Source organism: Oryctolagus cuniculus, chromosome 2, assembly GCF_964237555.1.
Source record: "Oryctolagus cuniculus chromosome 2, mOryCun1.1, whole genome shotgun sequence".
Taxonomy (NCBI): Eukaryota; Metazoa; Chordata; class Mammalia; order Lagomorpha; family Leporidae; genus Oryctolagus; species Oryctolagus cuniculus.
In genome coordinates, this window is record NC_091433.1 from 95,323,022 (window position 1) to 95,346,122 (window position 23,101).

General features: G+C 44.3%; 1 protein-coding gene across 4 annotated transcripts in view; it reads left to right on the top strand.

Annotated features, from left to right (window-relative positions):
- The first annotated feature begins 12,529 nt into the window (after positions 1-12,529).
- LOC127488233 (zinc finger protein 665-like) overlaps positions 12,530-23,101 on the top strand; it is a 55,213-nt gene continuing 44,641 nt past the window's right edge. For 2 of the 4 annotated variants that reach the window (XM_070068648.1, XM_070068646.1), the window contains exon 1: positions 12,536-12,822. The gene's annotated coding sequence lies outside the window, so the exon portion shown is untranslated. Of the gene's footprint in view, positions 12,827-23,101 lie in introns of all 4 variants that reach the window. The other 2 variants (XM_070068647.1, XM_070068649.1) reach the window with 2 other exon arrangements.

The window sequence follows — 23,101 nt, forward strand, 5'->3', positions numbered from 1 at the left end:
CTGGCGTGCTTCATGAAATTTATGGGGTAATGTGAGGGTATTTTAAGTGTGAAAGGAGAGGAGGTTGTAGGCATTTCTTTAATTTATTTATTTGCTTACTTATTAATTAACAGAGAGAGAGAGAGAGAGGAAGAGATCTTCCACCTGCTGTTTCACTTTCCCAGATGGCGGCATCAGCCAGGGCTTGATCATGCCAAATCCAGGAGCCAGGAGCTTCTTCATGGTCTCCTGCCTGGGCAGCTGGGGCACAAGTACTTGGGTCATCTTCCACTGCTTTTGAAAGGCCATTAGCAAAGTGTTGGATTGGAACTGAAGCAGCCAAGACTAAAATCAATACTCATATAGGATGCTAGAGTCATAGTTGGCAATTTTACCTGTTACACCACAACAGCAGCTGCTGTAGGTGTTTCTTTAAGAAACAACTCCCTAGTTCTGGGTTTAGCTGTAGTGATCTTCTGCATAAATAGAAGGTTTACACAGCCAGTTTCTGCATAGCTTTATCTTGCAGGTACATCACCATTCTCCAGCAGTAATAAAAGCAACATGCTAGTATTTCTGTACCTCAAATGAAACCAGAGAAATTAGTGATTTTTATGCCTGAAAACTTTCAGTTTAAAACCAGGAAGAGTCACTGATTAAGACTTTGTGTGCATGGGGCAACCACTTTAGTGTAGAGAATAAAGCCACCGCCTGTCTTGGCAGCATCATATGGACATGGGTTTGAGTCCCAGATGCTCCAATTCTGATCCATCTTTGATAATGCACCTGGGAAATGAGCAGAGGATGGCCCAAGTCCTGGGCTCCTGCAACCACTTGGGAGACCTGGAAGAAGCTCTTGGCTCTTGACTTGGGTGGTCCCATCTCTGGCTGTTGCAGCAATTTGGGGAGTGAACCAGCAGATGGAAGATCTCTCTGTCTCTCCCTCTCTCTCTTTGTAAGGCTATCTTTCAATTAAATAAATAAATATTTAGCAAAAATAAATAAGACTTAGAATGAGGCCAGACATTGCATTTTAAGACATGTTGAGTTTGGAAGCAGTCCACACAGCAGACTCATAGAATGACAATCATTTTAAATAGCATATAGATGTAGCATTAGGTGTGAGAATATTAAGTATCATATCTAGTTCTCATCTCTTTTTCAAAATGGGAGGGCACTCTAGAGATTGTAGTTCTAGCAGAGTCTTTTTGTGCCAGTTACTATCCATCATTCATTAAAAATCTTTATAACTTCTTTGCTTTATCTAATTTGCTTTAGAGTTCACACCAGTGACTCATTACATCTTGACTTTTGTTTCTTCCATGTGATCAAGATCTAGTTCTGAAATCACAGCTGATCAATCATGTTCCATCTGTCTCTTGTTGCAAAGTTGTATTTGACCTGGTTTTTCATGCAGACTCATGGCAAGATAGAAACATTTGATGAGAAGAAGTCAGTGTAAATATGTTTTTAGTCACATTTGATTAACAATGAAGATTTAGGAGTGGTCTTCAGGCTAACTTTATCTGTACTCCATTGCTAAACTTAGATATATCTGTTCTGTATACAGAAGTCATTGCCCCGAAGTACCTAGCCAGGATTATTTTGCTGGGAATTATACTTCTGCAGAAGTATGCCATTCAGTAGGCCCAAAGTTCAAAATAATAGTGTTTAACAAAACCAACAAGATGATAACAAATTGAGTTACATCTATGCCTATAAGCTATGCAGAAGTTATATGTTAAAACAATGAACAAGGCCAATGCCATCTCACTATTCCAAGTGATCAATTTCAGTTCACAATTGATCATAATGAAAGGACTAAGAGTCAAAGGGAGCACATAAACAAGTCTAGTATCTGCTAACACTAACTGATAGAATAAATAAAGGGGAGAGTGATCCAACATGGGAAGTGAGATACTCAGCAGACTCATAGAATGGCGGATGTCCTAAATAGCACTCTGGCCTCAGAATCAGCCCTAAAGGCACTCGGATCTGGCTGAAAAGCCCATGAGAGTATTTCAGGCAGGGAAAGCCAAGACACTCTGGCAAAAAGATCTCTGTGAGTGAGATCCCAGTGGAAAGAACAGGTCTTCAAAGAGGGAGGTGCCTTTCTCTGAAGGGAGGAGAGAACCTCCACTTTGATTATGACCTTGTCTAAACAAGATAAGAGTCGGAGAACTCAAGGGGCTTCCATAGCCTTGGAAACTCATGACTGGTGCATAGGGAGATTACTGATGCCATAAACAGGAGTGTCAATTTGTAAAGTCAACAACAGGAGTCACTGTGCACTTACTCCTCATGTAGGATCTCTGTCCTTAATGTGCTGTACACTGAGGCTTAATGCTATAACGAGTACTCAAACAGTATATTTCACTTTGTGTTTCTATGGGGGTGCAAACGATTGAAATCTTTACTTAATGTACACTAAACTGATCTTCTGTAAAAAAAAAAAAAAAGAAATTATCAATTCCCAACTTGACTCTCACTGGGATTAAACATGACAATAGGTCTGATCTGATTTCATCATCATTTAAAAAAAAATCATCTATTATTTTTCACTTTATGTTTCTGTGTGGGAACAAACTGTTGTAATCCTTACTTAAGGTATACTAAGCTGATCTTCTGTATATTAAGATAATCGAAAATGAATCTTGATGTGAATGGAAGGGGAGAGGGAGTGGGAAAGGGGAGGGTTGTGGGTGGGAGGGACGGTATGGGGGGGAAAGCCATTGTAACCCATGAGTCGTACTTTGGAAATTTATATTTCTTAAATAAAAGATAAAAAAAAAAACAATGAACAAGATTACAAGCGAATAGCAGAATACCATAATTAACATCATATAAGTACACAGGAAATGCTTATTAACTTCAGTGAAAGTTTTCAGGCCCATGAACATGGGCTGGTATTGTGGCCCAGTGGTTCAGCTGCCATCTTTGATGCCTACATCCCATACGAGTGCCAATTTGAGTCACTTCTGATTTGACTCCATGCTAATGGACCTGGGAAAGCAGTAGAAAATGACATAAGTGCTTGGACCCCTGTCACCCATGGGGAAGACTCAGATGAAGTTCCTGATTCCTGGCTTCAGCCTTGCCCCATTCCATATATTGCAGCCATTTGTGAAGTATACCATGGATGGAAGACCTCTCTTTCTCTGTCTCTCCCTCTTTGTCTGTAATTCTTCCTTTCAAATAAATGAAAAACTAAATCTTTGAAATAAAACAAAAACAATGAACAGAGTTGTGATCTGAAAGAGGGAGTATTACAGTGTGCTAACTACTTACATGAAATATGTATAATGTCTGACCCAAAAATTCTGAAAGTTAAAAATTGAATCCAAGACAGGCTTATATTTTCTTTTTTTTTTCTTGACAGGCAGAGTGGACAGTGAGAGAGAGAGACAGACAGAAAGGTCTTCCTTTTTGCTGTTAGTTCACCCTCCAATGGCCGCCGCGGCCAGCACGCTGCGGCCGGCGCACCGCGCTGATCCAATGGCAGGAGCCAGGAGCCAGGTGCTTTTCCTGGTCTCCCATGGGGTACAGGGCCCAAGCACCTGGGCCATCCTCCACTGCACTCCCTGGCCACAGCAGAGAGCTGGCCTGGAAGAGGGGCAACCGGGACAGAATCCAGCGCCCCTGGTATTTTCAAGTTTTGGGGTTCACTAAGAAGTGACAACTCTATTCACTAATTGTAAGGCTAGGAGTTCATGATGCCAGATATTCTGTGCATCATTTTTGTGTATACTAATGTTTTCAAGGATATTGTGGTATGATGATAATAGATTCTTCTTTTTTAAATTTATTCATTTTGACTTGAAAGCCAGAATTACCAAGAGGCAGAGGTAAGAAAGAGAGAAAGATGTCTTCCATCTGCTTGTTCACTCTTCCAAATGGCCACAAAGGTCATAGCTGGGTTGATCTGAAGCCAGGAGCTTCTTCTGGTTCTCCCAGACTGGTGCAGGGGCCCAAGGGCTTGAGCCATCTTCCATTGCTTTCCCAGGCCATAGCAGAGAGCCAGATCAGAAGTGGAACAGTCGGGACCTCAATCATTGCCCATATGGGATGCCAGCACTGCAGGTAGCGACTTTGCTTGCTATGCCACCGTGCTGGCCCTGATAATGGATTCTTACTGAGCTCATACAATAATGTTGCCACAAGAAATCAAAAAAGTTTTGCATTTTAGAGGAATTAAGTAGGAGGAAAGGTAAACATTTCCATCTATTTACAAAACTATACTAAAGAACAGTAACCAATAGAAATTGTAGAAATCTTCCTGAATCTAGATGGAACACTGAAATGCAGAACCAAAAAAATTTAAATAAAAGCATAGAAATCCATAAATATGATTAATTCAATCTGATGTAACTAATTCTATGTATTTGAAAGACAGTTACAGAGAGAGACAGAGACACAGAGAGAGAGAGCACTTGCATTTGCTGGTTCACTCCCCAAGTGGCTGAAACAGTTGGAGCTGAGCTGATCTGAAGCTAGGATCCAGGAGCTTCTTCTGGGTCTCCCATGTGGATGTAGAGGCCCAAGGACCTGAGCCATCCTCTGTTGCTTTCCCAGGAACATGAATAGGGAACTGGATCAACAGTGGAGCTCCCAGGACTCAAACTGGTGCCCATATGGAATGCTGGAGCGTCAAGCCAGGGCTTTAACCCACTGTGCCACCAAACTGGCCCCTCTACTAGCAGTTTAATGTGATTTTTAGTTTTTTTATTTCCCTCAGCATTCTGGAAATTAGTGTCTAAAGTAGCCTAAGATCTGTATTTAAGAATATTTTCTGTTAAACTGATTTCAAGTGTTTTTAGAAAATACAAAATTAAGCCGGCGCCGTGGCTCAATAGGCTAATCCTCCGCCTTGCGGCGCCCGCACACCGGGTTCTAGTCCCGGTCGGGGCGCCGGATTCTGTCCCGGTTGCCCCTCTTCCAGGCCAGCTCTCTGCTATGGCCAGGGAGTGCAGTGGAGGATGGCCCAGGTGCTTGGGCCCTGCACCCCATGGGAGACCAGGAAAAGCACCTGGATCCTGGCTCCTGCCATCGGATCAGCACGGTGCGCCGGCTGCAGCGGCGGCCATTGGAGGGTGAACCAACGGCAAAGGAAGACCTTTCTCTCTCTGTCTCTCTCTCTCACTGTCCACTCTGCCTGTCAAAAAAAAAAAAAAAAAAAAAAAAAAAAAGAAAATACAAAATTATCCTTTGACATATCCAAGGGTCCAGCTAGAAATCTCAAGGTCAAAATGCTTAGAACCTTGATCCTGAGAAATCCTATCAAGAATGCAAAAAGGGCTTCACATGTTTGGTCAAAACTTCTCTTGTCATGAGCTGTATGGAATCCTCTCTGGATTTGGGGGACCAAAAATTGGGAATTTCTTACACCCAGCATGGCTCTAAGGCAATCACCATGCTGAAAAATGACTATATTGACTCCTCAGGTACCCTAGTCTCTACTGTGGACCACATATTGATTGTCAGAGTGCTTTGATTGCACACTGGAGTTCCTCATCTGATTTCACTCAGATTTAAAAGCTGTAGGAAATCATGGAAGTAGCCATTAGGAGTTTAGGTCTCCAGACATCACCAGTCACTGGGTTCCACATTCCCCTTCCTTCCCACAACTAAGTTCAGCTAAGTCAAAGAAAAAGGGTAGCTCTTTGTATTTCCTTTCTGAAAACATCAATGCTAAAAACATTTAAGTGAAGTCTTCTTTAGAAATTTCAAGTTGGATGGGCCAGCGCCGTGGCTCACTTGGTTAATCCTCTGTCTGTGGTGCTGGCATCTGGGCAGTGGAGGATGACCCAAGTGCTTGGGCCCCTGAACCTGCATGGGAGACCAGGAAGAAGCACCTGGCTCCTGGCTTCGGATTGGTGCAGCTCTGGCCATTGTGGCCATTTGGGGAGTGAACCAACAGAAGGAAGACCTTTCTCTCTCTCTCTCTCTCTCTCTCTCTCTCACTGTCTATAATTCTACCTATCAAATAAAAAAGAAAAGAAATTTCAAGTTGGAGAGAAAATTTATCCAAGGTCTATGATCTAGATAGCTGATTACTTTTAACATCTTTGAGCAAGAATTGTTAATGAGCTTTTAATCTTAGATCACCAAAGTGTTCCAAGTTTCAGTGAAGCACCACAGAATTCAAAGGAAATCTCATCAATCTCTTCCTAGCAGTTTATTTCCCAATAAAAGCAGCCAAAAGAACTTCTAAGATCACAGACACACATTAATGGAGCCACATTCCAAGTCTGTGTTTATAAATTAGCTTTTAAATGGTCAGGGATTGGGGTAGTAATCTTAAATCTCCATGCACAAGTCCACAAAACAAGACAAGCTGTGTGCCAAGAAAGAGGAGACAGAGCATGGAGCCACAGGCAGGCCAGGTTTATTCAGAAGGTTGGTTCACTCCAAGGTGAATGCATGGCAGAGAGTTCCCAGCAAACAGCAAAGAGAGAACCCCCTGTCTTACAGACTGCTGCTTTATATAGCACAAAGTGGTGGGAAGGAGCTTGGAGGTCTGAGCTAAAGCAGGGCTGCTGAGATACAGAAGAGCTTGGGCTAGATTTCAAGGTCCTTTGAGGTCACAGTGTGAGCTGGGAGGGGTTTGGGCTGAGGCTGGACTCTGAGGCTGAGCACTGAGATAGAGGGAGACAGCTTGGGAGGAGTGGGGGAGATCTCAGGCTGATAGCAGAGTTTTCATATAGTGCTGTGTCCAAAAGTTGAGGCAGGGCATGGCTGGTCTAGGTGGGGGTGGAGGGGGGAGAGGCTGTATTAGCAAGACAGAGAAACAGGGGACTGCTTGTTGTGTAGGTGAGAGGTCAACATGGACATAAGGATTTTTGTCCTTTCTCCATCACTGTGTATGACAAAGAATAAAGCAGACTTTGGTGGGAAATTTTTGATATAAATTCTATAATAAAAATTTAGCCAATCACAATCTTTTGTAGTTGGAATACATTTCTGTGGGTGATCCCATGGGACTGTCTGCCCTGCCCATGCAGGAGGTTGAGAGGGCATGGTGCGCTATGCCTCCCAGGAGGGACCCGGGCCTGGCTGCTGGCAAGTGGCAGGAGCTCCAGGCCCATTTCCAACATCTCCTCTTCCTGTTGGAAGCCTTGTGGCTATGCTTTTGTGGTTCATAAACAGAGAGCTGATAAGCAACTCCCAGACATGGGCTGGTTGCACAAAGGAGCCCAGGGGCCTATGTGTGCTGAGTGACCTATAAGTCAATTAGTTAGAGGCCTTTTGGCATGTTGCCCCTTCTGCTCTATAGAATTGCTACTGCCACCCAAGGTTTTTTCTTCCCTTCTTACCCTATAAATTCTGAGCCTGATTGCTAAAAACAGACAGGCTCATCAGGCCTGTCTCCAGTGTTTCTTGTGGAGAGATGCTATTGCTCTTCCAGCCCAACAGCTGAGGGTCTCACACAAAGAGACCACAGATGTCAGTCTTTCAATAATGCAATAGCCAGAGCTGCACTGCTCAGATCCCAGGAGGCAGGAGATTCCTCCAGGTCTTCCCATGAGGGTGCAGGGGCCCAAGGGCTTGTGCCATCTGCTTTCCCAGTCCACAGCATAGTTCTGGATCAGAAGTGGAGCAGCTGGGAATTGAACCAGTGCCCATATGGGATGCTGGCACTGCTGGTGGTGGCTTTACCCTCTACACCACAATGACAGCTCTGAGATCTTTTTCTTTTTTCTTTTTTTTTTTTGACAGGCAGTGTGGACAGTGAGAGAGAGAGAGAGAGAGACAGAGAGAAAGGTCTTGATTTTGCTGTTGGTTCTCCCTCCAAGGGCCACTGCAGGCAGTGCACTGCGGCCTGCACACCGTGCTGATCTGAAGGCAGGAGCCAGGTGCTGCTCCTGGTCTCCCATGGGGTACAGGGCCCAAGCACTTGGACCACCCTCCACTGCACTCCCGGGCCACAGCAGAGAGCTGGCCTGGAAGAGGGGCAACTGGGACAGAATCCGGTGCCCCAACCGGGACTAGAACCTGGTGTGCCGGTGCCACAAGGTGGAGGATTAATCTATTGTGCCACAGCGCTGGCAACCCTGAGATCTGACCTTAACCTGGTGGTTCCTGCCTGATGAGCATGGCATCCACAAATGATGTAGGTGATTCTATTCTGCACCCACAACTTTTATCATGTTTTTAATTATCTATGTCCTTGTCATTTGTTCACCAGAACTGAAATAACCTTTAGGGTAATAATGATATTCACATTATTCATATTGCATCAATCATACCCAGGAGAGTACCAGGCATAATGCAGACAAGTCACCCCTGTCTCCATTCATCCTTGGCTCCTCATTCACACAATGCTAGGGGCTCTTGTTTTTCTCCTCCTCCTCCACCCCTCCCTCTGCACAGCTACCACCACCATGAGACCTACAAACCATGCTCCTCTACTCCCTCTGACCCCATACACTCTCCAGTTCCAGTGGATCCTAACAGGATGATATATCAAGTGTGGAGTTTTAGTTGTACTCATGAAGCGAAGCTATAGAGCTCCACTATCACTAAGTGAATTGTGGATGTTGGCCTTGAAAGCTCTGATTGTTGTGCTCAGTTCTATGGTCCTATGAGAACTGAGGACATGGCAAGAATTAAGGAGATGCCTGCCTGCATATCCCATTCATTTAGGAGACACAGAGCTCTGCAGCATTGTTGTTGGAGCCCCTTCCATTTATTCACTGCTCAAACCTATTGCTTTCTTTTCTGCTTTGTGTCCATCCACTCATATCAGAGTAGCCAGGACAGAGTGAGTTTTTATGAGTCATGATGGTGAGCCAGTGGCTAGACTTTGGACTTTATAATGTGCATTTTGGCTAATCCAGGAAATTGGTTTTTTTTTTAAAGATTTATTTATTTATTTGAAATAGTTACACAGAGAGAGAAGGAGAGGAAGAAAGAGAGGGAAAGGTCCTCCATCCATTGGTTCATTCCCAATTGGCTGCAATGGCCGGAGCTGTGTCAATCTGAAGCCAGGAGCCAGGAGCCTCTTCCAGGTCTCCCACACAGGTGCGGGTTCCCAAGGCCTTGGGCCATCTTCTACTGCTTTCCCAGGTCATAGCAGAGAGCTGGATCAGAAGTGGAGCAGCCAGGACTTGAACCGATGCCCATATGGGATGCCACACTGCAGGTGGCAGCTTTACCCACTATGCCATAGTGCTGGCCCCTCCCCAAAGAATTTTTTTTACTTCTTTCCTGCTTAATTGTGCTTTAGTTACCTAAGGTTGATGAATCTATAAATTGTGAATTAGCGAGGTATTCCAAATTTAGCTTTGCAATATATGATTTTGTGGGTTTTTTAACTTAACTTTTTTTTATAATTTTTTTTTTTTGACAGGCAGAGTGGACAGTGAGAAAGAGACAGAGAGAATGGTCTTCCTTTTGCCATTGGTTCACCCTCCAATGGCTGCCACAGCTGGCACACTGCAGCCAGTGCACCATGCTGATCCGAAGGCAGGAGCCAGGTGCTTATCCTGGTCTCCCATGGGGTGCAGGGCCCAAGCACTTGGGCCATCCTCCACTGCACTCCCTGGCTACAGCAGAGAGCTGGCCTGAAAGAGTGGCAACTGGGACAGAATCCGGCGCCCCGACCGGGACTGGAACCCGGTGTGCCGGTGCCGCAAGGTGGAGGATTAGCCTATTGAACCATGGCGCCGGCCTTTTTATAAATAGTGACCATTACTACTCTCTTTTAAAAATATTTATTTACTTATTTATTTGAAAATCAGAATTACATAGAGAGAGGGGATGGAGAGAGAGAGAGAGAGAGAGAGGTCTTCTATCTGATGGTTCACTCTCCAATTGGCCACAATGGCCAGAAGTGTGCTGATTCAAAGCCAGCAGCCAGGAGCTTCCTCCAGGTCTTCCATGTGGGTGCAGGGGATCAAGTATCTTCTACTGCTTTCCCAGGCCATAGCAGAGAGCTGGATTGAAAGTGGAGTAGCCAGGTCTTGAACAGGGGCCCATATTGGATGCTGGCATTTCAGGCCTGGGTGTTAACCTGCGGCATAGTGTCAGCCCCTGAATTTTACTTTTTTATTTAGACCTTTCTTATAGAAATGGATTATGTCTTCTAGTTTCTAAGTAACTGCATCATAATGAGGACCATTGTAGATTGTAGCAGTTAAAAATATTTGGCTTGATGATCAACATAAGGCTTATAGATAGTAGCTGCCCATGAGATTCTGTCTTGGATTTAGGGGAAGTTTATGTCAGTTGGAGGTAGCCTTTTATTACTGATGAACACGAATGTACTGAGAACTCCTTCTCCATTAAATAATGAAATCCAAATGAAGATTTACACATGAGTTCCCTCCTGCCTTCATCTACCATTGAAATCATGTTGTTTCTGCCTTTTGGATCTCCCTGTAATCTGTTGCCTCTTCTTCATTCCCACTACCACCATACCTTGGTTCAGATCCTACGAAATTTCCTTTGATATACTTTTTAATTGACCTCTCTGCTTTTTGTTTTTCTTACCTTTGTGTAAAGCCTCTTAGGTCATCTAAATATTTTTCTGATTGCTCAGGTTCTCTTACTCCGATAACTAGGAAAATCATGTGGCTGGTAGTTCTTTCAACACACTGCACAAAAGAATGCTCAGTAAAGACTTACTAAATAATGAATGGAATGCCTTACAAAGCTAGGGTGAACATTTAACCTGCTTGGCCCTGGATGGTTTCTGTTTATACATTTCAACCCTGTGTCATTATTAATATGTCTCTTTTATTATCAAAGTTGTCTCTGAGCAACAAATTATACATTCATCTAATTGTGTCTGTTATCAAATAGATATCTATTTCATTGTCTCTTCAACTAGGTAGTTATTGGGGGTCAGAAATTATATTTGTTTAATTTTTATAGCCTCATTTATTCATTCAACTAAAAGAATGACTCTATCAAGATACTGAGTTTCAATGTCAAAGCAAACATGTTTCTTGCCCTCCTGAATTTTCAATCTGGCAAGAAAAAACAGTCTACACAAAGAATATTGCCTGATATAATAAACATTAGTGTGAAATGAATGGATACATTTAAGCATTCCTAATCCAGCAATTCTAATCCCATGAATTATAATTGACAGAAGTAATCACAAACAGAACTCCATGTCATCCCGCTTCCATTTATATTTCTACTTAAAATCTTAAAAATCAAACACCACACATATACCTAAGAATGCATAATATTTATATGCTATCTTGATATTAAGCATGAGAAAAATAACCATACAGCAATAGCAACTTTGAACCTCCTTTCTTTTTTAGATAAGTTATAATCCTATGTGTTTCTCTACAGTGAAGATTAGGATTGTAGATACTCTTCCTCTCCCTCACTTTTTATTTTAGAGATGAGAAATCTGGGGTTTTAGAAACTGAGCCCCAAGATAAAAGAAATATTTCTTTTTTTAAAGAAGATTTTTTTTATTTGAAAGGTAGAATTACAGAGAGGCAGAGGCAGAGACAGAGAGAGAGAGAGAGAAAGTCTTCCATCCACTTGTTCACTCCCCAAATGGCTGCAATAGCCATAGTTAAGCTGATCCAAACCCAGGAGCCAGGAAATTCTGGGTCTCTGATGTGGATGCAGGGTCCCAGGCATTTGGGCCATCTTCTACTGCTTTCCCAGGCTACAGCAGAAAGCTGTATTGGAAGTGGAGCAGCAGGGAATTTAACTAGTCCCCGTATAGAATGTCGGTGCTGAAGGCGGAGGCTTAGCCCACTATGCCACAGTGCTGGTCCTGAAAGACTTCTTAAACCAATATTTCACATTGGTTGGCCTTTAAGCTAGACTTTTTTTTTTTTTTTACCATACTTCCATGGGCAAATTCAATTCTAATCTCTTTCCACCTCAGCTTTCTCTTTGAAAATTGAGAATACGGTCTCCAGAATTAACCTAAGGTATAATTGATACAAAGTAAGGCATTTACTCTGTTAATCTGGCCCCTAGAAGATACTTGGAAATGTTAGCCCTGTATCCAGTTCTCTCTCTCTCTCTCTCTCTCTTTTTTTTTTTTTTTTTTTTTTGTACTTGGTGAATTAGAGGGTGGTGTAAAATGCTTTGAAAAGAACCACAAATAAAAGACACAAATAAAAATTGTATTCTCAAATCTAGATGTTAAACTATGCCGTGTACACCTGTGCTGAGAGTTACATTGAAATCCTTGTCATTCATTACTTGAGAGAAGCTGTCCAGGAATAAAGCAGCAGGGGGATTTTCCTGAGGGAAACAGCATGTATGAGGGAACCGGGATTTGGGACTCAGCAGCAGTGGCTGTCACTTCTTAAGATTTTGTTCAAGAAAGGATGAATAGCAGCTGATCCTGGAGATCTGGGGTGGGAAGGAAGGGAAGGAGGGATGTAAACAAAAGCAAATGCCCTCTGGTTCCCAGCCTGTCTCCACCCACCCCGCACTGAAGTCCTAGGAGAGGGCCAGTAAGTCTATCTTATGTCCTGGCCTGGACTCCATTTCCCAGAGTCACCCGGTGCTCTAACGTTTCCTGCTCTGAACGCCTGTGCGTGTGCATGTGGGAGAACGTGCGCATGCGCGTGCCTTTCCCTGTGGTTCCGGGTTGGGAACAGAAGTTCATTTACTGATCAGAGAGGACCCTGAGAGGCCGCGCTGCTCCTTCTCCCACATTCACTGGGGAGTCTTGCTCTGCAAGTGCAATTGCAGGCATTTGGGGAGCACACACCCCAGTCCTGCCGCCAACTGCTTCTGTGCCTCTGCATCTGGCACCGTGGGCCCCAAGTTCCAGCGACTTCTCCTGTCCCACACTCTCCGCTTTGCTCCCCGTGTGTCCTGAAGAAAGGGGACGTGCTCCCGAGATTTTCCACGGCAAGTATGCAGAACAGGAGGGGCATCTATGCGTGTGTGGGAGAGGGGAGGGTGCGATGGTGGGTGGCAGCTCCCAGACCTCGATCACTTGCTTCTCAGTGATCCTGGGAGCTTCTCCGGTAGAGTCAAGGCTGGGGCCCTGGTGTTGTGTCTCCCACCGCCGCTTCCCAGTCTCCCGATGCACGGCCGGTCCCACGGGCTGCCTCACTCAAATTCTCCTTAAAGTACACTGGACGAGGAACAGCACAAGCAGGGCAGTTGAGAGCATGCTGAAGGAAAGAGTCTCATTCCCTATATTTAAATAAGCCCAGTTCTCACTTTGGGTGGGTCAGAGAATGCCTTGTGGCTGGGCCTCCGGCTATATCCTCTGGTAGTTCCAGCTGGGCAGGGCTCAGTGGCCCTCATCTGGAGCCCAAGGCAGTGGAGAGGTGGAGATGGCAGATCAGAGTAGGCACTGGCTCCTGGCCCCCATGCTGGACCCCGCGGACACATCTGACAGTTGGGGCGCTATGTGTTTGGCTAACTTTCCCAGCAGCGCGTGAAGCTTGTGCAGTAGCTTTGTGGATTGATCGCTCCTCTGTGTTTAATTAACAGACTCTTTTTCAATCTAGAGCTTGAGGCCATGGAAACATAGCTGATTTATTTTCCTGCGTTTCGATTTCTGTCTTCAACCCTTCTTTCTTCTCATGTTATTAGGGATGTCAACTTTTATTACCTGCTGCTAATCCCTTTGCAAAGTGAGAAGTGAACTGAAATTAATGCAAGTCTACCGTGTGAGTTAATAATGAGCTACTTCAATCTGGATTTTCATGGTGGAGAGCTACGAAAACATAAATACAGAAAAGTATCAATTTTTCTTGTCTAGTTCTTTACAGTCACTCAATGCTCCACCAAGCTGATTATCTTACAGTCCATACTGTTTTAATTAAGGGGGCCAGTTACTTTTTTTTTTTTTTAATTTGACAGGCAGAGTTAGAGAGGAAGGTCTTCCTTCTGGTGGTTCACCCCCCAAATGGCCACTATGGCTGGTGCACTGTGCTGATCTGAAGCCAGGAGCCAGGTGCTTCTTCCTGGTCTCCCACATGGGTGCAGGGGCCCAAGCACTTGGGCCACAGCAGAGAACTGGACTGGAAGAGGAGCAAATGGGACAGAATCCGGTGTGCATATGGGATGCCAGCACTGCAGGCAGAGGATTAACCAAGTGAGCCACGGCACCGGCCAGTTACTTTAAAAAAAAAAAAAAAAATTTAGTTATTTGAAAGGCAGAGTTACAGAGAGGCAAAGACACACACAGAGTGAGAGAGAGATAGAGCTCCCATCTGCTGGTTTACTCCCCAGATGGTCACAATGGCCAGAACTGTATGGATCTGAAGCCAGAAGCCAGGACTTTCTTCCAGGTCTCCCACACAGGTACAGGGGACCAAGCACTTGGGCCATCTTCCACTGCTTTCCCAGGCCATAGCAGAGAGCTGGATCAGAAGTGGAGCAGCCAGGTCTTGAACCAGCACCCATATGCTTTTACCCACTCAGTCACAACACCAGCTTCAAGTTACTTTTCTTATTCTGGGTTCTGTGTTTAACCTCATGACATTTTCAACATGGGAGGATAATAGTGATAGATTTTCAAAATGACTGGTCTGTGGAAGCCTTTGTACAGGTGTTAATGTGAAGAGGGGTAAGGAAGAAAAGAGAAAATGTGCCCCTCTCCCCCCACAGAGATGCCCACACAGTACGGTAAAAGATGTGGCTTTGGTCTGGCACTGTGGCTCAGTAGGTTAATCCTCTGCCTGTGGTGCCAGCATCCCATGTGGGCGCCAGTTTGAGTCCCAGCTCCTCCTCTGATCCAGCTCACTGCTATTGCCTGGGAAGGCAGTAGAAGATGGCCCAAGTGCTTGGGCCTCTGCACCCATGTGGGAGACCTGGAAGAAGCTCCTGGCTCCTGGCTTTAGAACAGTACAGCTCTTCTGGCCATTTTGACCAACTGGGGAGTGAACCAGCAGAAGGAAGACCTTTCTGTCTATCCATCTCACTACCTGTAATTCTACCTCTCAAATAAATAAATAAAACATCTTTTAAAAAAAGAGAAATGTGGCCCTGAAAACTATTGCTATAGACTTTCAGTGTAATGAAGTTTTCACTTGATTGACTGAGTGATTCATAGATTCTGTTAGAGTCCTGTTGTCACCAGATTAATAATCTGTGAAAGTCATTTAGCATAGTAAGGTTACCTAGGAAGTAAAAATAGAAAGTGACTTCTGGATAGAGGTTGCTAGGGTGACAGCATTCTTCCTCTCAAATCCAGTGTGTTTTTTACCTTTTCTCACATGTACTCCCTATCACAGTGCTTGTGAGTGGACAAGCAGTTATGTGTTTCTGCTGAAAAGAGCTGCTTCACACCCAGGAAACAACTGTAAGACACTTTCTCAGCAACTATGTTGTGTGTACATTAATATGAACTTGAAAACAGCCAAGAACAGGATTCCTGGACTACTCAGGCTAACTCACTGTCCTTGGCACATCATTCCCTGCTCTGCAATAAGTTTCTGGCAAGTTCTTTAAAATTTTTAGGAGAGATATGTTTCATATGAGAGACATAATCTGGTAATGCAGCAGTGATGTCTTTAAGAAAAGGTGCCATGTGAGGAAGCAGTCTGATGTGTCCATTCATCTTCCCATTAATGACTCTCATTGATGTCCAGCACAGGGTGACAGAAGCAATCCTCCTTCTGAATTGCATCAAGCCAGCAAGATTCCTCTACAATTTATCTGAGCTTTCCTTGTATGAGGGAATCACCAAAATACTACATTGTATAGGGTTTTTAAAATTCATTTTATTTACTTGAAAGGCAGATTTACAGAGAGATGGAGAGACACAGAGAGGTCTTCCATCATTGGTTCACTCCTCAAATGGCCACAATGACTTGGGTTGGGCCAGGCTAAAATGAGAAGCTAGGAGCTTCTGGTTCTCACACTTGATTTCAGGGGCCCAAACACTTGGGCCATCATCTTTTGCTTTTCCAGGTGAATTAGTAGGGAGCTATATTGGAAAGAAGCAGCCAGGTCTTGAACCAGTGCGCATGTGGGGTGCTGGCACTGCCAGGGTCTGCTTAACCTACTACACCAGTCCCATGTGCATTTTTCAAAGAGGGGGAGGGGTTAAATTTTTCTAATATGACTCTCAAAGATTATAATTTGTAGTAGATGATGATTTTGGTTATATTTTGAGTTTCATTAAATTTGTATATTTTTTAAGTTAATGAGTACTAGTATTTATCTTATTTTTTGTAAAGATTTATTTTTTTTACTTGAAAGAGTTACAGAGAGGAGAGGCTGTTCGCTGGTTCACTCCCCAATTGGCTACAGTGGTTGGAGCTGTGCCGATCCAAAGCCAGGAGCCAGGAGTTTCTTCTGTGTAGTAGTTATGTTATGTTATCCTTGCTTTGGATAAACAAACTCTCTCCCATCCCTCAGTTAAAATGCTTTTAAAAATAGGTTTATTTTGAGGGCTGGCAGGTGAGGCTGCCACCTACAGTGCTGGCATCCCGTATGGGTGCTTGTTTGAGATCCAGCTTCTTGCCGTGGCCTGGGAAAGCAGTGGAAGATGGCCCAAGTTCTTGGGTTCTGCACTGCATGGGAGACCTGACAGAAGCTTCTGGCTCCTGGCTTCAGATAGATCCAGCTCTGGCCATTGCAGCCATTGGGGGAGTGAATCAGTGCATGAAAGACCTCTCTCTGTGCCTCTGCCTCTCTGTAACTCTGCCTTTTAAATAAATAAATAAATTTTTACATGTTACACCATGGAGCTGGCCCCAAGACCTAACAGGTTTTCTGGGTGCTTATCTTGGGGTTCACTTTGAGCTCTAAGCACAGTTATTCTGTGTGACTGAATATTTCATGTTCTTTCTTATGGAAAAATTTTTCTCATGATCTGAGTGATTGGCTACATCTGCCCGTAGTGGAAACTAAAACTTAATTTGGCATTTGAACACCCAGAGTGCTGAGTCCTGTAATCTTCTGAATTTAATCAGAAAATGTGTTTTGAAACATTTGATCTGTGGGTAGGCAGGGTATTTTTCCTGAGCTGATGGTGTTTTTCTACCCCACATTATATTCTGAAATTTACTTCCTTTTATTTTCTTAAAATAACTATATTTGAAATTTGCTCCCCCTTTCTGAAATGTTTGTGCTTCTGTCCTCCTTATAACCATGGACATGAGTAGCCTTTTTCCTTCTTTCTCTCTCTCTCTTTTTTTTTTTTTTTTTTAACAGGGAGAGTGGACAGTGAGAGAGAGAGAGAGATAGAGAGAAAGGTCTTTCTTTGCCGTTGGTTCACCCTCCAATGGCCACCGCGGCTGGTGCACCATGGTGATCCAAAGGCAGGAGCCAGGTGCTTCTCCTGGTCTCCCATGGGGTGCAGGGCCCAAGGACTTGGGCCATCCTACACTGCACTTCCAGGCCATAGCAGGGGGCTGGCCTGGAAGAGGGGCAACTGGGACAGAATCCGGCACCCCGATTGGGACTAGAACCTGGTGTGCTGGTGCCACAAGGAGGAGGATTAGCCTATTGAGCCACAGCGCCATTTCTTTTCCTTCTCTTTATGATGCTACAAGAGCAATGGGACATTGCAGCTCTCTCCCCTGGCAGCACATCTTCCTCAGTGTGTCTCTTTGAATTAGACCCTGGGTTAACTTGGCTGCACAAAAGGCATATATCTAAACCCAGTGTACCTAATGAATGAAAGTCATCATAAAATCAATATACTTTGTAAACCTCTCATCTCTTGCTTTGAAATGTTTTGTGAATGTGTCTTTTATGTCAGTGTCTGTAAGCCAGAGACTTCCCACTTAAGGCAGAAGGCTGCTGAGGGACAGCACAACTAGCTTTGCTCTGTTACTTTACTGTGGCTACTCTCTCACCCTCTCTCTTTATTTTATAAAGATTTAAAAATTTTATTTTAAAGGCAGAGTTACAGAGAAAGAGGCAGGGACAGAAGGATGGGGATCTTGCATCTGCTGGTTCACTCAAGGGACTGCAATGAATAATGCTGGCCCAGCCTGGAAATCCAACCCAGTGTCCCACGTTGGTGCAAGGACCCAAGTACTTGTGCCATCTGTTTCTGCTTCCCTAGTTGCATTAGCAGATAGCTGGATCAGAAGTGGAACAGCTATGACTCAAGCTGGCACTCATGGGGCTGGCATTGTGGCACAATGGGGAAAGCCACCATCTGCAATGCTAGCTTCCCAGATGAGCAGCAGTTCATGTCCCAGTTGCTCCACTTCTAACTTAGCTCCCTGCTGATGGTCTGAGAAAAGCAACAGCAGATGACTCAAGTGTTGGGGCCATTGTAACCCATGTGGGAGACCCAGATGAAGTGCCTGGCTCCTGGTTTCTATGTGCTTCAGCCCTGGCCATGGCAGCCATCTCAGATGGCAGATCTCTCTCTTTTTTAGCATTTATTTATTTATTTATTTGCAAGGCAGAGATAGAGAAAGGGAGAGAATGAGAAAGAGATTTTCCATCTGCTGGTCTACTTCTTAGATGGCTGCAATGGCTAAGACTGGGCCAGGCCCAAGACAGACACCAAGAGCTTCATCTAGGTCTCCCACTTGGGTGTCAAGGACCCAGGTATTGGACCATCTTCTACTTTTCCAGGGACACTAGCAAAGAACTGGATCAGAAGTGGAGCAGCCAGGACATGAACTGGTGCCTATACCAGATGCCAGCACTGCAGGCAGCAGCTTTACCTGCTAGTCCACAATGGCATCCCATCTGACTCTCCCTCCTCTCCATAACTCTGACATTTTTTTTAAGATTTATTTTATTTATTTGACAGAGTTACTGATAGAGATAGAGAGAGATAGAGAGGTCTTCAGTCTGCTGGTTCACTCCCCAAATGGCCACAGTGGCCAGATCTGAGCTGATCTGAAGCCAGGAGCCATTAGCTTCTTCTGGATCTCCCATGTGGATATAGGGGACCAAGGACTTGGGCCATACTGTGCCACTTTCCCAAGCACATTAGCAGGCAGCTGGATTGGAAGTGTAACAGCCAAGACCCAAACTGGTGACCATATGGGATGCAGGCCAGTGTCTCAACCAGCTGTGCCACAGCACTGGCCCCCAAAACTCTGACTTTCAAATAAATAAATCTTTTTTAAAGGGTGGACACACATATTGGATCCCAGCATTTTATTTGGTGGTGGCTTAATCCACTGTGCCACAAAGCCAGCCCCACCCTTTATCCTGGTGACTTGTGTGTCAAGATCTTGGTGATATCTGCTGAACAACTGTTAGTATTATGTTAGACTCTTCTGTTTTATTTTGGTTCTCATTTGTTGAGTTTATTTTGGCTGCCACTTTTGGGTAGCAAGCTGTGATGTCATCAGTGGCTAAAACTGCCATGTGTTAGGCTGGCACTGATTCTACCTTTCCATTTCTTCAAGTAGAAGTAGAAAATGAAATCCTCTCAAAACTAACATGCTACGAGTAACAACTGGAAATCAAGCTTCCTTTCTTCTCACCTAACAGACCCAACTGGTCTCTGTGTTTCTCATTTTAGCCCAAACCTATATAGATTCCTAGAGCAGAAGGAAGCTTATTCTTCAAGGCAGAATTCATAGATATGGTTATCCATTCACTTCTGAGAATTAAAGCCATCACTCTGCTTTTTGACTGGTTTTCAATTTGTGGTGGTGCCCTCTCTCACAGGAGGACAGATTCCTCACACAAGGATACACCTAGGTGGAGAAAACTTCAAGGAGTGGGTTTTCCAAAGTGAAATGGAATTCTGGCCTGGACATCCTTGAGATTATGATCAGCAGAGTGGGGGAAATTCTTGGCTATGTCCATTCACATCCTTTCCTTTTTGTTCATTGTATTCCTCTCTTACATAGTGCTCTGTGCTCTCCTTCTGTTGCACACACACAAGGCGTGTCTGTGATTGAGGCTGTTTGTGTACCACTGCAGTATCTGGAGTTGCCTTTGTCTCCATCTCTAACCAGAAACTCAGATGCAGAGTGAGGAGGGGACTGCCAGCCGGCCACACAGGGCTTGGGCCCCTTGCTCCTTTACTTTTCTTCAGTGCAGGAGCAGCCTTAAAGAGAGCTGTACTGGGTAGTATTATTTCTTTTGGATTTGAGTGCCTGGATAGCAAAAGAAATACATATTTTTTTTCTTATAGAATGGATTGAGGAGGCACTACATAAAGTCAGCAGCAACTTTCTTGGCTCTTGTTACATGTCAAGATGAGTCAGAATATTTAGGGCCATTTGTTAAATTTTTTAAAAAATTAAAAGTATTTATTTATTTGAAAGGCAGAGTTACAAAGAGAGAAAGAGAGATGTAAATCATTTATCCACTGTTTCACACCCCTAATGGCCACAGCACCTGGGGTTGAAACTGGATTAAAGTCAGGAGCCAGTATCTTCTTCCACATTTCCCATGTGGGAGTAGGAGCATAGGCACCAAACTTTGTAGCTTTCTTAGGCACAGCTGGGACATGAACTCATGCACAATATGGAATACTAGCATCACAGGCAATGGCTTTCCCACTATGCTCTGCTGTCTATTATTATTATTATTATTGTTATTATTTTTATTTGAAAGAGAGTTAGAGAGAAGCAGAGGCAGAGAGAGAGAGGGAGAAAGGCCTTCCATCTTCTGGTTTACTCCCAGATGGCTGCAATGGCTGGAGCTACCCTGAACTGAAGCCAAGAGCCAGGAGACTCTTCCAGTTATCCCACATGGGTGCAGGGGCCCAAGGTCTTGGGTCATCTTCTACTGCTTCCCCAGACCTTAGAAGAGAGCTGGATCAGAAATGGAGCAGCCGAGACTCAAAGCAGCACCCACATGGGATGCCAGTAGTGCAGGCAGCAGCTTTCCCTGCTGGGACACAGTACCAGCCCCTCTATCGTCTGTTTTATGGAAATATTTAAGGGACATTAGAAGGCCATTCAGGCCCTTCCTACGATACATTTTGAAATAATGATTGACAGTCCACAAGACTGCTTCCAAAAGGAGAGGGCTGCAGGGACAGAGAGGTAGTGATATTGAAAGGGTATGAGGAACAAGGGAAGATGGGAAGGCCATCTTGAAAAAAAAAGAAATCTTGAAAAGTATTCCAAAGGGTAAAGTAATAGGACACAGGTCATTTGTGCAGGTTTCCATTATAGGGTTTTCCTTTTTTTTTTTTTTTTTTTTTTTTGACAGGCAGAGTGGACAGTGAGAGAGAGAGACACAGAGAAAGGTCTTCCTTTGCCGTTGGTTCACCCTCCAATGGCCGCCGCGGCTGGCGCGCTGCTGCCGGCACACCGCGCTGATCCGATGGCAGGAGCCAGGAGCCAGGTGCTTTTCCTGGTCTCCCATGGGGTGCAGGGCCCAAGCACCTGGGCCATCCTCCACTGCACTCCCTGGCCACAGCAGAGGGCTGGCCTGGAAGAGGGGCAACCGGGACAGAATCCGGCGCCCCGACCGGGACTAGAACCCGTTGTGCCGGCGCCGCTAGGCGGAGGATTAGTCTAGTGAGCCGCGGCGCCGGCCCTTTTTTTTTTCTTTTTAATTAGAGATAATTTCTAACATGATTTGTGATATACTGGACTCACTTTTCAGTTTTCTTCTTACAGATAAGATGTGTTTATAAGATGTAGAGGGGCTGGTACTGTGGCTTTGTAGTTTAATCCTCTGCCTGTGGCACTGGCATCCTATATGGGCACCATTCTAGTCCCAGATTCTCCTCTTCTGATCCAGCTCTCTGCTATGACATGGGAAAGTAGTAGAAGATGGCTCAAGTGCTTAGGTCCCTGTACCCAAGGGGGAACAGAGAAGAAGATCCTGGCTCCTGGTTTCAGATCAGTGCAGCTCCCTCTGTTATAGTCATTTGGGGAATGAACCAGCAGATGGAAGACTTTTATCTCTGTCTCTTCCTCTCACTGTCTATAATTTGACCTCTCAAATAAATAAAATCTTAAAAAATAAGATGTAGAGAAATACTGGAATTAAATGCAATAGTACACTCCTAAATATGCAGTTAGCATTAAATTTTTGTTGAGAAAGGGATGAGCTTGGCTTTATGTGTGTCTTGCTTAGAGCAGAATTTTTATGACTGAATTTGAGATAATTAAAAATCAGTTTCATAATTGAAACATTGACCATTTTTACTGCTGCAGCCTCCCCCTCACTCTGTGTCCCTATGCAGATAGTCCACATGAGGGTACAATGAAAGAGAGGCCTGCATATCTGGAGTAATGCAAATATGCCCTTTGCTTAAACCAGGGGATTGATTGACTGGAGTTCTTTGTGATTCAGTTTGCATTTTTCTGTAGAGTGAAATATAGTGATTTGGGTAAAGTATCTTGTCTTCTAGTAGATGATTCCAATTGGCTTTCTTATCCATCTACCTGACATCACAGGGGATTCCCAAGACAGGTGTTGTGCTCTATGGAAAAAAAAAAAGTAGCCTTTTCAGAGTTGATGTATTTCTCCTGGAAAATTGGAGAAATATTTTATAAGAAGCAGTTCAAGGAGGATGTGTACTTCCCTAGAAATGAGACAGAAGTGATTCCCTTTCCTTGCCCCTCCCTGAGCTAGTTCCTTAGGCTTATGGATCAGGGCAAGAATGCTAGTATTTATAGGCCAATTATGAATGATGCATGTTTGTCTTACACGTGAGATGTCTACAGATCTGTTTCTCAAGGCCTTTAAGATAAAATAAGCAAATTTTGCAACAAAAGAGAAGGTTGGCATTGCCTGTTGCCTTGGTCTGGGATCTGTGCATTTATTACCCACTTAGTACTCTGACTCCTATTGTGAGCATCTCCTGATGGTTCTTTTTTGGAGATTTCTGTGTCCAGATTCCTTAATGGGTGACAATCTTTGACCAGACTTCCAGTCTGATAACTCAGTCCAAATTGGAGTTGACTAGTTTGTGTAGCCACTTCAGGATTAAGGTGGTCCAAAACTGCCAGTGCCCAATGACTGGGCTGCCTTTATGGTCACTCAAGAGATAAGACTCTGGGAACAGGTCCCAAGGGGCTTTGCTTGGTCCTCTTCCCTAGATCTCCCTGGTGACCAGGCTGATTCTCAGGTAGGAAGGGAATTTGTTGGCTCACAGAAGTCTCCAGATTTCTGTTTTGCACTCATCTGCAAAATATTTGAGTTTTCTCTTGGATCTCAAAAGTCCTGAGTAGGGAGTTTTATTTTGTATTGAGATGTGTCTTTATAAAGACAGGTGTCACTGAAGGCTGTGTGTCTTCAGAATCAATTGAACTCACCCAGGCCTGCCTGG